General features: G+C 37.9%; 1 protein-coding gene across 2 annotated transcripts in view; it reads left to right on the top strand.

The window, feature by feature from the left end:
* CCDC146 (coiled-coil domain containing 146) overlaps positions 1 to 16615 on the top strand; it is a 157405-nt gene that overhangs the window by 36648 nt on the left and 104142 nt on the right. The window lies entirely within an intron of this gene.

Genomic DNA, 16615 nt, shown 5'->3' on the forward strand with positions numbered 1-16615 from the left:
AAAGTGCTACTTTCTATTCCTTTGTCCGTAGCATAGTGTATATAAATGTCTAAGTGCCTAAGACCCATTTAAAAGGACATCATTGTCTTTCATCAAAACCAGTAGCTGCCTCCTTTGCCCTTCGACATTTTGGTAATTGTACTGTCACCTTCCACAGCTACTCAAATGTGAATCTTTGAGCTATGCCAGTCTCCATCCTGAACTTCTCCTGCCTATAACATCTTTGCCCTTTCTTTCTGCAGGTAGCCCTGGCAGGCCGGCCTCTTGCTTTCTGTCTCCACGCTGATTCCTCCATCTGCTCTCTGGGTCACTTGGTATATCAGCTTGTTCAAAACATGCGGTACTAATGATAATCATTTTGTAACTTTCTCTTCAGAGGCTGAAGTCAGGAAAGAGGAACAGCTTCAATTAGAGAAACCACCTCCTTTTAATTTGTTTTGCATGTTGACATCTCATAAGATTTCTTGTTTAAAAAGGGTTTTTTTGCTTCAAAAATAATTTCAAAATGACTGACATGGGCAAAAATCTAAATGTTTTATTGTATTACTTAAAACACTCTCTAGCCTATATCATGTTTATTTCTTTAACCTGATTTCCTGTGACTTTTCTATACATCCTCTTAATTTTAGCCAAATCCTATTCACATTCTCAAAATATTGGCAGACTCTCTTTACACTTCCGTGACTGTATTTATTCTTGCATACTCAGGAGACCTGGCTTCCAACCCTAGATCTACCTCTGATGGTATAAACAGATCATCGTTACTGAGACTTTGTTCCTGTAGCTGTAGCGGAGGAATTTAGCTGTCTTCCCTCGTACAGGAATGATAGTCACGCAAACTTGGAGCATTTGGCTGGGTGTGGTGGTTCACGCCTGTAATCCCAACACATTGGGAGGCTGAGGCAGGTGGATCACCTGAGATCAGGAGTTTGAGACGAACCTGGCCAACATGGTGAAACCCCATCTCTACTAAAAAAAAAAAAAAAAAAAAATTAGCCGGGCGTGGTGGCGTGTGCCTGTAATCCCAGCTACCTAGGAGGCTGAGGCAGGAGAATCGCTTGAACCCAGGAGGTAGAGGTTGCAGTGAGCCTAGATCATACCACTGCACTCCAGCCTGGGCAATAAGAGTGAAACTCCATCCCCCACCCCCACCCCACCCCCCAAAAAAGAAAAAAAAAAAAAAACTTGGAGCACTTAAGAAAAAAAAAATGCAGTGTATAAATGTAACCTTCTTCCCAAATTGGTCAAACATGTTCTACACACCTTATGACTTATTTTCTTCCATCTTCATACAGCTCTTTCAAAAATTGTTTTTCTCTTCATTCCATTCAATATATTCAATTTTAGACAAAAACTTTTTAGCTAAAAATATCTATTTAATCCCCTAACTCCTAACCTCATTTCTTTCTCCTCACCTATTTTCAAGCTGTGACACTTCCCTGTTGGCAAGTAAGAAATGAAACAATAGATAATTTTAAAAAGGAGAAATGGTGACAACATAGGTTTAAAAAAAACATTTTGTCAAGTAGAAATATATAGGAAAGATATTTAGTTTCTAGTCCTTAAGGGCATTGTTAAATGTCCTTGACTGACTAGAGTATAAATCCCTACATTGAGTTAGTAAAGTATTAAGGATCTTCGGTATACTCAGCACTATGCTAGAGCATATATAAGATGCATGCCATAGGCACTTTCATTCACTCATTCATTCCTCATACGTATATTGATATCCTATGTATTTATTTATTATAAATTAACTCTGCGCCCTCTGCATGCAAAGCCACTATTGTAGGCACTTGGGCCACACTGGTGAACAAATCAGGCAAAAATCCCTTTTTCCTTCTTAGAAAGGGGCATTAAGGACCTGGTATTTTCTTCACGTTGGACTTTCAAATGAAATCTTAAGTACTTTTTAAAGTTTCTAAACCTAACATAAGTATAGCTTTCGGACTCTTGCAGTGGGCTTTCGGTTCATCTGTTTGAATCAGAAATTTGCATGTCAAGCACTGCTGCTAGTTTTTGGCTAGTCACACCCCAGTTAACCAAGGGCCAATGGCACAGTTTCACCTAAAAAGCTTGGATGCGCTTTCAGAACTGGCTTCTGTCCCTTCAGGATCCATAAAAATTTCCCCGACATATGGGTACAGAACTGCTCTATTGACCAGTTTCACTGACACTGATAGGTGATCTGCTAGGTTCTCGGTTTAGAAAGTCATTTGACCACTGACTGGAAGACAGATGCTAAGTGACTACCGCGTGAAAGAGGCTCGACTCGCCTAATAAGTGTATGGCTCATGGAGGCAGAGTGTTGTGCCACCTCGACAGTTCCTGCCTACACTTGCAGATGAGCAAAGAAAGGACTCAAAGCAATAAATGACTTGCCTGGTCATTTTACAGTTTTCAGTTCTGGTTTTAGAATTTTTAAGAGACAGCTGGAATTTGAACCTGTATCCGATTCAAAGTTCATATCTTTTCTCTTTGCCACATTGCCACGTAGGAGGAAAGATAACATGGGGAGGGTATGTTAGAACTATGTGGAGAACCTGTGCTTAAAGCAATGCTTAGATAATGGGGAGCCACTGAAGGTTTTTGAGCAAGGAAAATAAAATCCTTCCCCCCACCCCTAGGATTACTTTTGGGAATGAATCTTCTGCTAGAAATCAGTGGCAAATGGCATTTTATGTGAGAGCTAGTAGGGTGGTAGCAGGCACTAGATAAGAAGTGAACCAGTGTGGAGGCAGGAGGGGTAGGAAAGGAGATAGAGGCATTATTGCCAAGGCATGATAGAAGCCATGGGATCTGATAAGTGGTGAGAACTAGAAGGAGAGGGAGAACTCTAAAATTTGCCTCTGATTGCAGTTAAATGATAGCATTCTACTGACAGAGGTAGCAGTAGGTTGGAGAGAGTGTAGTAGTATTTCTCTTGTCAGTACATTGAGTTTTAAGTATTGACAAGCCACCAAATGGAAATATCAAGCAAAGAGTGGACATCTAGGTATGAATATTGACACAGAATAGATGTGGATGTCAATTTGAAATCACAGGAATCAAAAGGATGGCCAAAGAAATAGGATGAGAACCAGGACAGTACAGGAGCGTCATTAATACCAGGAAAAGAAAGGGTTTCAAGCAGGACTAGGCCATCAGAAAATCGAAACCTGAAGGAGCTGACTTGTCCTTCACTACTAGGAGTTCCCACCCTGTGACTTGACCTTCTGCCTCTTCCCTCTTGCTGAAAGCCCTTCTGGATTCTCTCATGCTGAGCCTACCCTGACTCCTAGTGTCAGCTGCTTATTCCTCATGGCAGTGTCAGAATCTTCCTTTCTACCCCGAATCCGTCCTTTACCCAGCACTGACACATTACACTCACTTACAGACTTGTTTTTTAGATTTAAACAAATTATTTACCACCAACACATGGTGGGATTTTAAAGTAGCAAGATTTATTTCTATAAGCCACATATGAAATTTTACTTTCATTAGCCTATATTCACATGTTTAGACTTCCTTTTTGCTTACACAAAGTATATTTAAGAGAGGATCTGCATTTTCTATACCTGGATCAGATTCCTAAAGTAAATTTTTGTTTCCCCTAATATAGTTTTTTTTTTCCCCCAAGTAAACCCTTTGTGTTTCTACTTGTACCAAAAGAAGAAAGTAAATTTAACGAGAGTCATATTTATAGTACTGAGAGCCTTTCATTGATATTAAGTTTATTAATGTAACATTTGTAGTTTCTGATTTATTAAACTCAGAAACCTATAATTGCTCTTTAAAGAATATGTGCTTTTCTGATAAGAAAGTTAAAACATTCACTTTTTAAACTACTTAATTTGAAATATCAACAGTAAATATTTATTTTAATATTCCTTAGAGGTCTTAGTCCTTGTTCATTATAAATTTCCTGAAAAGAATTCTAAAAAATGATTTCCACAACCCACAGAACAAGAATTGCCTGATTTTGGTTAAAGCTAGAATAATAGTTGGTAGGCTCTGTGTATGACTTGCAGGTACTTCATTCTGGCATAGATGAGAGATTCAGACTAGAAATCTTCCACTATGGACCTACAATGAAAGATCTATTATGGGAATCCTTCAGATTTCTGGATCAACTGAAGTATAGGGCAGAAACATACAGATATCCACTATTAATGAAACTACAGAACATAGTTATCCAATATGCTAATGGCACAGGACTTAAGTGGCAGTATCCAGGGCCTCTCAGATTGAAATTTTATGGAACTGGAATATTCCACAAGAGTCTTGGAAAGTTCATCAGTCAATACCTATCAACAAAAGCAATTCTTATGTACTCCACACCAAGCCAGGGATCATGAAGGATCCAAAAGGTTCATGGGATATGACATCTAATTTACTGTAATTTCCCTAAATTTCCAGAGACGTAGGAAGTTTCATATAACCAGCCAGGTGCGATAGCTCACACCTGTCATCCTCGCACTTTGGGAAGCTGAGGTAGGAGAACCACTTGAAGCCAAAAATTCAAGACCAGCTTGGGCAACATAGTGAGACCCTGTCTCTACAAAAAAATTAAAAATTAGACAGGCATGCTGGCGTGCACCTATAGTCCCAGCTGCTCAGGAGGCTAAGGAGAAAGATCGCTTGAGCCCAGGAATTTTTATTTCTTGTATTGGAGATTGATCTTAAGCTGCTGCTTATATTCCCAAAACAAAACAAATAATAAAATCAAAGTAAAGAAATTAGGAGAATCCAGTTGTGGCTTTCTATATCTTGCCTTCATTTCTCATATTCATGGTAGTTGTTTCCTATAAAGTCATTATGAATACTGAATTAGCAAATACTGAACCATTGCTCCTAACGTTAGGTTTCTAGGAGCCTCTGGTCACATCATTTTTGTTAACCAATCAATATATAACCTTATTTTAAGTGTGTTTCTGTTTAAACACACCCTATTTAATATATGTTATTCATTAATGCAGAACTCATGGACAGTAGAACTATAATTCAAACCTGAAAGAAGTTTATCTAACATATGTGTTTTTTCCATCAGACACATCACAGCCATCTTGAGCTTAAGAACTTGGGCATGCTGGCTCACGCCTGTAATTCCAACACTTTGGAAGGCTGAGGTGGGTGAATCACTTGAGCTCAGGAGTTTGAGACCTGTCTGAGCAACACGGTGAAACCCCATCTCTACCAAAAATACAAAAAATTAGCCAGGCATGGTGGTGCGCACCTGTGATCCCAGATACTTGGCAGGCTGAAGCAGGAAGATCACTTGAGCCCAGGAGGCACAGGTTGCATGAGCTAAGATCATGCCACTCTACTCCAGCCTGAGCAATACAGTGAGACCCTGTCCCAAAAACAAACAAACAACAACAACAACAACAACCCCTCTAGGCAGCACTTCAACACTACGCTCAGGGGCCGTTTTGTTTTGTTATTTCTTAAAATGTCTTTTATTTCAGCCACATTCTCCAGATAAGTCAGAGGTCAATTTAAACAGTGAAATTACCAACAAAAAGCACAAGAATGTGAAAAACGTGGCACTAATTAAATAGACTGCATAGTGGATACCAGTTTACAGTATGAGATCTAAAAGAAGGCAGAAAGTTGCCTTCTTTGACTTCAGCTGGGTATATATGTATTTGGCAGATCAACATATTTGCCACCCTGTGCATGCCCATAGATGATCCAGAGGTCCCACAAGTATTAATTTTGGGATTACAAATAAATTTTAGACAGTAGGCAAATCACAAAGACAAGATCCATGAATAATAAGGATTGACCATATATTGTTACAAAATCCAGGGCTTTAAATTCTTGAAACTGTCTATATATTTATTCTAAGATGCTTAATTTGATTTTACCTGCTTATCACTTGTGTTTTTTGGGGGTTTTGTTTATCTGTCTTTCTTTGGCATTTTGAAATAATATATAGCCAGGGGCACTGGCTCACACCTGTAATTCCAACATTTTGGGAGCCAAGACAGGCAGATCACTTGAGGTCAGGAGTTCAACCAGCCAGGCCAACGTGGTAAAACCCCATCTCTACTAAAAACATAAAAATTAGTCAGGTGGTGTGGTGTGTGCCTGTAATCCCAGCTACATGGGAGGTTGAGGCAGGAGAATCGCTTGAACCCAGGAGATGGAGGTTGCAGTGAGCTGAGATTGCAGCACTGCACTCCAGCCTGGGTGACAAAGTGAAACTCCATCTCCAAAAAAGAAACGTACATATATAAACGTGAATTTATATAATATATAAACTATTACATATTTATATATTGTGTGTTATATAATGTCACGCCATATATAATATTGTGAGATATGTTATATAATCCATTAAATATAAGTTTAGTCATGAAATATAGCTTAGAAATTTAATATTTCAGTTTATTCATAAATAATAGTGTTTCTGAAACAATTAAACTACTATGGCAAAGTGAAAATATGAAACTACGAATTTCCTGCTAACTAACTAATTTCATGCCAAATGCATGTCTTTTAAATGCTGGTCATTGCATTATTTGAAATTCTTTTTTTTAAAGATTCTTAAGTTTATCTTATGAGACATAGATGTCATCATGTGAACTGTCAATAAATTTTAATTGAAAGGCCATTTCCACTGTGCTGGTAACTAAAGAAAATTTATTAAATGGAGTAAATGTTGTAGTTTTAACAGTAAACATTGGAATACATGGGTATCTCCTCATCGAAGTTCTTCTAAGGAAGTCTTTTAAAACATGATTTAAAGTATAGCATTCTGAGGTATAGCATTATCTTATTTATTTTTTCTTGTTCTACTTCTAGTTTGATATTTTGTATGATTTAAGTCATTTTCTGTTATTTGCAGTGAAAACTTTTCAGGGTAGAAAAAACTACTTCATGATTATTATCAACAGATGTAAAATTGCTTGACCCTTATTTTATATGAAACTACCCACCATTATTTGACGCAGCTTTTTCTGCTTGTGTATTTAATACAAAATTATTTTGATAGTGTTTATTTGTAGACAGTATTTTGACAATTGATACGAAGTTCAGCTGCAACAATTGCTATTGCACAAGAAAACAGCAGAATAGACACATAAATTGTGTCAGTCATATACAAATAGAGATTTAAAATAAATCATTTATTACTGTGATCATCTCAAAAAATAGAAAGATATAATAGAAAGAAAAGAGCCTTAGGGTGGTAGTCATTGAATATATGTTCTTAGTGAAGAACCTTCCAGTAACTTTCTCGCCACTGAACTAAGCGTTAACAAGCTAGGCCTTAAGTTTCTTATCTGTAATATGAGATGGTCTGATTAGAGATCTGTAAGGTCCTTTTCAGGTGTAACATTTTATGATTCTAAATGTTATTAATTAGAAGCAATATAGCAAAGCAGATCATCAAGATATAAATTCATACTGTACTTTAAATCATGAATTCCACTAGAAAATGTACAGATCTACTTCTTTTTAGCTATTCATCCATTCAACAAACACTTACTTTGCATTTATTGGATTAGGCTGTATACTAGCCCTGAGAATAATAAGGGTGAAAAACGGACACATCCCTGACTTTGTGGCGCTTTAAGTTGCAGATGAAGGCATTTCAAGCCAGACCCAGCCTTGGGCACAGGCAACACCTTATGTGGGGTTCAGTAAGGACACCTTTTCTGAACCCCTCAATTCCCTTTCACTTTGTCACATCATTAGGTTCTCCTTTTGCTAACTCCAAAATGGACATTTTTAGAGTCATTAATTCCAAATTAGACCACAAAGCTGGCACAGTGTCTACAGTCATGAGTCTGCTAATAACAGGAATGTGTTCTGAGAAATGCAGTGTTAGGCAATTTCTTTGTTGTGCTAATATCACAGAGTGCACTTAAACCTAGATGGTATAGCCTACTACACACATAGGCTATGTGGTATAGCCTGTTGCTCCCAGGCTACAAATCTGTACAGCATGTTATACTGAATACTGCATACAAGTATAACACAATGGTATTTGTGTATCTAAACAGAAAAGGTACAGTAAAAATATAATCTTATGGCACCACTATCCTATATGTGGTTCACTGTTGACCAAAACATCTTTCTGCAGCACATGACTATAACTACTGCTATGTTAGATATATGCTGCCTGGACAGAGAAGATAGCTTCCTCTTTCTGTCCTTCATTCTGTTTCTCTTTGTCTTTTAACCTACTTCCCTAACTACTGCCACTCCAAAATCTCCCATTTACAAATCAGAAAAATGAAGAGTCTCACTCTGTCACCCAGGCTGGAGTGCAGTGGCATGATCACAGCAGCTCCCTGTGGCCTTAACCTCCTGGGCTCAAACAATCCTCCCACCTCAGCTGCCCAAGTAGCTGGCACTGCAGGCATATGCCAGCATGCCCAGCTAATCTTTTTAAGAGATAAGGTCTCACTATGTTGCCTAGGCTAGTCTAGAACTCTTGGGCTGAAGGAATCCTCCTGCCTTACCTCCCAAAGTGCTAGGATTACAGTCATGATATCTGGGCAGGGACACAAAGCCAAACCACATCATTTCACCTCTGGCCCCTCCCAAATCTCATGTCTTTCTCATATTTCAAAACAAAATTATGCCTTCCCAACAGTTCCCCAAAGTCCTTAACTCATTCCAGCATTAACTCAAAAGTCCAAATTCAAAGACCCATCTGAGACAAGGCAAGTTCCTTCCACCTATGAGCCTGTGAAATAAAGAACAAGCTAGTTACTTCCAAGATACATGGGAGTACAGGCATTGAATAAACACACCCATTCTAAGAAGGAGAAATCAGCCAAAACAAAGTAGGTACAGGCCCCATGCAAATCCAAAACCCAGCAGGGCAGTCATTACATCTTAAAGCTCCAAAAGAGTCTCCTTTGACTTCATGTCTCACACCCAAGCTACACTGACACAGGGGTGGGTTCCCAAGGCCTTGGACAGCACCACCCCTGTGGCTCTGCAGAGTACAGCCCCTGCACCTGCTTTCATGGGCTGGCATTGAGTGCCTGTGGCTTTTCCAGGTGCACAGTGCAAGCCGTTGGTGGATCTACCATTCTGGGACCTGGAGGACAATGACCCTCTTCTCACAGCTCCACTAGGCAGTGCCCAGTGGGGACTCTGTGTGGAGGTTCCAACCCCACATTTTTGCACTGAACTGCCCTAGTAGAGGTTCTACATAAGGGCTCCACCCTTGCATCAGACTTCTGCCTGGACATTTGGGCTTTCCCATACATCCCTTGAAAGTTAGCCAGAGGCTCCAAAACCTCAACTCTTGCCCTCTGCACACCCACAGGCCCAACACCACGTGGAAGCTATCAAGGCTTGGGGCTTGTACCCTCTGAAACAACAGCCCATTCTGTACCTTGGCCCCTTTTAGCCATGGCTGGAGCTGGAGCAGCTGGGACACAGGGTGCCATGTCTCAAGGCTGCACAGAGCAGTGGGGCCCTGGGCCTGGCCCACAAAACCATTTTTCCCTCCTATGCCTCCAGGCCTGTGATGAGAGGGGCTGCTGTGAAGGTCTGTAAAATGCCCTGGAGACATTTTCTTCATTGTCCTGACCATTAACATTCAGCTCCTCTTATGCAAATTCCCACAGCTGACTTTAATTTCTCCCCACAAACTGGATTTTTCTTTTCTACCACATGGTCAGGTTGCAAATTTTCTAAACCTTTATGCACTGCTTCCCTTTTAAATATAAGTTCCAGTTTCAGATAATCTCTTTGTGTACACATATGAGTGCATGCTGTTAGAAGCAGCCAGGGCACATCTTACATGTTTTGCTGCTTAAAAGTTTCTTCCACCAGATACCCTAAATCATCTCTCTCAAGTTCAAAGTTCCACAGATCCCTAGAGCAGGGGCACAATGCCACCAGTCTCTTTGCTAAACCATAGCCAGAGTGACCTTTACTCCAGTTCCCAATAAGTTTCTCATCTCCATATGAGACCTCCTCAGCCTGGACTTCACTGTCCATATCACTATCAGCATTTTGGTCACAACCATTCAACATGTCTCTAGGAAGTTCCAAACTTTTCCTCATCTTCCTGTCTTCTCCTCCAAACCCTCCAAACTGTTCCAACCTCTGCCCATTACCCAGTTCCAAAGCTGCTTCCACATTTTTAGGTATCTTTATAGAAATGCCCCACTTCTCTGGTACCAATTTTCTATATTAGTCCATTATCACATTGCTGTGAAGAACTACTTAAGACTGGGTAATTTATAAAGAAAAGAGGTTTATTTGGCTCACAGTTCCATAGGCTGTACAGGAAGCATGGTTAGGGAGGCCTCAGGGAACTTACAATTATGACTGAAGCAAAGGGGAAGCCAGCATGTCCTATATGGCTGGGGCAGGAGGGAGAGAGTATGAAAGGGGAAGTGCTACACACTTCCAAACAACCAGATCTCATGAGAACTCACTATCCTGAGAACAACAAGGGGGAAATCTGCCCCCATGATCAGCTTCCACCAGGTCCCTCTCCCAACAGTGGGGATTACAATTCAGCATGAGATTTTGTCAGGGACACAAAACCAAACTATATCAATCTTGTAATAGTTTTTAATCTTTTAAAATTGTGAAGTATATTAGATGTACATTAAGGTATCTATAAGTGTGTAATTCAGATCAAATACCCAAGTAACCACCACCCAGGACAAAAAATGAAACATTAGCTCTCAGTAATTCCTCTTATGCCCCCTCACCCACTCTAACATAGCAACTGTCCTAACTTTTATTATCATTTTTTTCTTGTGACTACTCATACTTTTACCATCTAAGCATGAATTTCTAAACACCCTTCTTTTGCTGTGCCTGTTTTTTAAACTTGATGTAAACAGAATCATACAAAATATATTTTTTTGTGTCTGGATTATTTAACTCAGTTATATTTGTGAGAGCCATCGATATTATTGCATGTATTTTTCTATTGTATGTTTAGTCCTCTATCTGTTGTATCTCTAATTGACATTAGGATTGTTTCCAGTTTTCAACTGTTACACATAATGCTACTTGAGCATTCTTGTACATGTCTCTCCGTATACTTGTACATGCACCTTGGAGGTTTCTTCACCAAGGAATGGAATTGCTTTGTTACAAGGTTTGTGCTGCTTCTACTTTATTTTTTTTATTTTTATTTATTTATTTATTTTGAGACAGTCTCACTCTGTTACCCAGGCTGGAGTGCAGTGGCATGATCTTGGCTCACTGCAACCTCCACCTCCCAGATTCAAGTGATTCTCCTGCCTCAGCCTCCCGAGTAGCTGGGACTACAGGCATGCTTTTTCACGCCTAATTTTTGTATCTTTAGTAAAGACGGGGTTTCACCATGTTGGCCAGGCTGGTATTGAACTCCTGACCTCAAATGATCCGCCTGCCCCAGCCTCCCAAAGTGCTGAGATTGCAGGTGTGAGCTGCGGTGCCCAGCCTATTTACTCTTTTAAACACTAACTTCAAACAAATAGCCAATGTCATGCTTAATTGTGAAATTCCAGGAGTGTTCCCATTAAAATCAGAAATAAGGAAAGGGTGCCTGATATGAGCATGATCATTGCATATAATTCAGAAAATGTTTACCAAGGCACTTAGAAAATGATGCATACATATGGGATAGAACAAATGACCATTATCTGTAGCTGACATAAATGCCTACATAAAAATACAAAATAATATTGTGGTACAATAAGGTTACCATTTATAATATAAATATACAAATATATAGCTTTCCTATTTAATAATAAGTTCAAAAACATATTGAAGAAAAAATCCCTTTCACAGTGATATGTCTCAAATAAGTAAACAAACAATAATAAATAAACAAAAAAGATAAAAAAGAGTAAATTCTCCATGGTTATTGGCTAAGCCTGTAAGTGTCATTAGCAGATTCTAGCTTACAGGGCGAGAGGTAAAGTAATGTGGTAATGTAATAGAAAATTGTGTTTAAGAAGCTGAACCATTTGTCCCATAAATTTTTCCATAATCTGGATTTTGCTTATTAGTAAGCCTGTATTTCCATTATATTCATAGAGCCTTAGTGGATAAATGTTTTATCCAGGTCACATTTACATTTTTTTCTTCCTTTTTTTTTGCCAAGGCTACTTTCTAGGAAGTGCCATGAACTTTGTTTTTTGTTGTTGTTCAGGCTTTTATTAAATTTTTTTATTGTCATATGTACATATTTATGGTTTACATAGTGACGGCTTTTTGTGTGGTGATGGTGCTGGTGGTGGTGGTTTGAGGCAAGATCTCACTTGGTCACCCAGGCTGGAGTGCAGTGGTGCAATCAGAGCTCACTGTAGCCTTGACTTCCTGGGCTCAAGCATCCTTCCACCTCAGCCTCCCAAGTAGCTGAGTCCACAGATGTGCACCACTATGCTTAACTAATTTTTAATTAATTAAAAAATTAATTAAATTTTTTCTTAAAAAATTTAGTTCAACTGGTCTTGAACTCCTGGTTTTAATCAATTCTCCCACTTCAGCCTCCCAAAATACTGGGATTACAGACATGAGCCACCTTGCCCTACCCATAGTGATATTTCGATACATATAATGTATAGTAATCAGATCAGGTTAATTAGCATAGCTGTCATCTCAAACATTTATCATTTCTTTTTAATTATTTTAAATTCAGAGGCTATATGTACAGGTTTGTTACACAGGTATATTGATATAGCACAATGCTGGGTTTAGCCTTCTATTGGACCCATCACCTAAATAGTGAATATAGTACCCAACAGGCAGTTTTTAGACCCTCGCTGCCCTCCCTCCCATTCTGAAGTCCCCAGTGTCTATTGTTTCCATCTTTATGTCCATGTGTACCCATTGTTTAGCTCCCACTTATAAGTTAGAAAATGCAGACTTTGATTTTGTTTCTGCATTAATTCACCTAGGACAATGGCCTCCAGCTGCATTCATGTTGCTACAAAGGACATGATTTCATTCTTTTTTATGACTGCATAGTATTCCATGGTGTATATGTACCATATTTTCTTTAGTCAGTCTTAATTGATGGACACTTAGGTTGATTCCATGACTGCTATGGTGAATAGTGCTGCAATAAATATAGTAGTGCAGGTGTCTTTTTGATAGAATGATTTCTTTTCCTTTGAGAATCCCAGTGGTGGGAGTGCTGGGTTAAGTGCTGGTTCTGTTTTTAGTTCTTTGAAAAATTTCCATGCTGTTTTCCATAGGGACTGAACTAATTTATATTCCAACCAATAGTGTATAAGGATTCCTTTTTTTCCACATCCTTGCCAGCATACTATATTTTGACGCTTTAATAATAGCCATTCTGATTGATGTGAGATGGAATCCCATTGTGGCTTTCATTTGCATTTATCTGATGATGACAAGCATTTTTTCATATGATTGGTCACTCATATGTCTTCTTTTGGGAAGCATCTGTTCACATCCTTTGCCCACTTTTTAATGAGGTTATTTGTGTTTTGCTTGTTGATTTAAGTTCCTTGCAGATTCTGGATATTTGTCCTTTGTCAGCCTGATAGTTTGCAAATATTTTTTCCTATTCTGTAGATTGTCTGTTTGCTCCATTGATTGTTTCTTTGCTGTGCTGAAGCTCTTTAGTTTAATTAAATGCCATTTGTCAATTTTTGTTGTTGTTGCATTTGCCTTTGAGGTCTTAGTCATAAATTCTTTTTCTAGTCTAATGTTTAAGAGTTTTCTTTTAGGATTTATATAGTTTGAGGTCTTACATTTAAGTCTTTAATCCCTCTTGAGTTAATTTTTATATACAGTGAGAGCTAGGGGTACAGTTTCATTCTTCTTCATACGGCAAGCCACTTTTTCCAGCACCATTGTTTGAATAGGATGTCCTTTCCCAATTCTTTCTTTTTGTCAACTTTGTTGGAGATCAGTTGGTTGTAGTATATGGTTTTATTTCTGAGTTCTCTGTTCTGTTCCATTGATCTGTGTGTCATTTTTGCACCAGTACCATGCTATTTTGGTTATTATAGCCTTGTAGTATAGTTCGAATTCAGAAAATGTGATGCCTCTTGGTTACATGAACTTTCATCAGGAGGCACATGATATTGGTTGTCTCCCTTTTAGTGATGTTACCTGCTATTGATAATCCTTGCCTGGGTCTATTAATTCATTAAGGATTTTAAATGACAATATTATAATACTATTATTTTCTCTTCATTTATTAATTAGAATCCTTCTAAAAAGAGAAACTTCCACTCAGTTATTTGGTTACCCTGTTGTAGAGGCATGATAAATGCTTGATTTTCAAGTTTTCAGAATGATTAATTGGTTCCCCAGTATCCTTCAAAGGTGAGAGGTGTTGTGGGGTGTTTTTGTTTTTTTGGAGTTTTTGTTTTTGAAGTATTACTGTGAACTCATTTACTTAAACATAGTTATTCCCATCCTTTGTAGTTGTTAGCTCATTGCCAGTCCTCCTGGCCCATTTTTTGGGTAGTGGGAGCCTTTTGACATGACTCCAAATCGCTTTGACGTGATTCTAGTAGTCTTGGGTAGATTTTTTGCTTTCTGATGTGACAGAAGCATTGGAGGCTTATTTGTTTCCATGCTGAAAACTTAGAATCAGTCATTTCTCCAAAGGAGCCTCCCCTTTTTCTTTAAGTGGGAAATGGTATTTAGAGACTAGAATCTCGGAATAAGAGGCACTCATTGCTGCTAGGTTAATCTCTGTGTCTATGCCTTTTTAATGGACAGAACTAGGAAAGATAATGTACATATAAAATACATCATAATATTACCAATTCAAAGTCAATAATTACACAGGGAATTTATTTTACCTCTTCAGTCTTACAGATGTCTCTTTTCTCCACATCAAAATACTAGTTTTCAATGACATTATGTAATTATTCATTGACTTTATCACACAGTGTACACATAACTGTTTCAGAATAACACTACTACCAACAATGTGATTATAAAAAAATAGTTGCAGATCTTTTTGTCCTTAGGGTAAAATCTACTTAGGATTCCTATTCAAATCAGAATGGTTCCTTTCCATCAGAATGGTTCCTTTCCATGAAGTTATACTTTGATACATAGTTATATTCAATTGGTTTATTTTTTCAAATTCTAAAATTGCTTCTTAATAAAGTACTACATTGTTCTAGATTATATCTACAAAACAAAGTATATTTAAAGAGTTCTAGCTTGTATCTCTAACCACCACCCCCACCCTGTTTCCTCTTTCTTCCTATAATAACTCATTTTAAGGTTTATCCTTTCTTTATATTTGTAAATGTCATTTTTTAATTCATAGTATAGCTTCTGTAATTTAGGAAGATTTGTGCTTTTGTTATAATGGTTATTTTTATATTCATACCATTATATAATGACTTTGTCCCCTCTTTTTTTGTAATTTAGACCATTATCTCTTAGTTTTATACAATAACTTATAGTGCAATTAGCTTCTTCACCCTCCATTCCTCACAGCATTAATTTGACATAGTATTCTTCTTTGGATAGTGTCCACTGCCAGATGGTCTTTTATGCTTGCCAACCTGGACTACCTAAAGTTTTCTAAATGTGCTTCACACTGTCTCTATGCCATCAGCAAGATTATGTTATTCATTTATAAAAACTAGTAAGTGAATCAGTTATAGAATCAAGTCCCTACAAAGCCTCAGGCCAGCTTTGTGACCTTGCTCAAGTTTCTCAACCATCTTGAGTTTGGGAATATACTGGTGGAAAAAAGATGGAAATGGACCCCTCTTAATGGAATTGTCAGCCTTCTATCTCACTGGAAGCCAGAAATTATGCAATTTCTCAAGTTTATTTTTGTCTGGATAACTCCTCTCTTAGAATCCCTAGTCTGCTGGTGCTTAACTTCCCTGGAAATAATTTTCTCATTTGCCTATATTACTGGATATTTACTTCCTATTTGGCTCAAACCTTTGCTAAAATAACTGCTGGGGCAAGTTCTTCAGAATTTGTCTGCATTTCCCTTACAAATTATAATTTGCTTTTTTGTCAAAGCTCATAAAGTACAGTGCCAAAGGGCTCGTTAACTGCAAGGATGATGTATGCAGATAAGAGAAAGGTTTTCATGTTAATTGAATGTTTCCTGTTTTTCAGCCCTAACAACATTTAGCTGACCAACACATTTTCTCAGTGTCTTCATAATCTTTTTAACCTTTTTTTGTTCTATGATGTATGTTTTGTTGTATTGAAAGTACATATTAATATCCAAGTAGCAAAATCTTTTACTATAATTTTAAAATATTTTGATTAGTGAACAAAGGATCACATTCATGTTTATATGATCTTTTCATGAAATTATCAAAGGTTAGTATATGGAAACAGAGTGAGAAAATCTCTAGAATTTTAAAGTATCAAGTTCTAAACCTCAAATGATAGTCATATAGCCTTATGCTCAGGTAGGTACAGAGATAGGCAAGAGAGACAGACACAATCCCAAGGAATAAGACATTCCAAAAAGCTTGTGCAACAGTTTTAGAACCAGGGAGTCATTCTTTCAACCAAGTGAATGACATTTTCTACACGCACACACACATACATGTATGTATACATATGTACGTGTGTACATATATGTATATGTATATATGTATGTACATATATGTATACATATGTGTGTATATACATTTATACATATATACATGTATACATATATAAAATAGAAATTCAGCTA

The sequence above is a fragment of the Rhinopithecus roxellana genome, chromosome 6, assembly GCF_007565055.1.
Source record: "Rhinopithecus roxellana isolate Shanxi Qingling chromosome 6, ASM756505v1, whole genome shotgun sequence".
Taxonomy (NCBI): Eukaryota; Metazoa; Chordata; class Mammalia; order Primates; family Cercopithecidae; genus Rhinopithecus; species Rhinopithecus roxellana.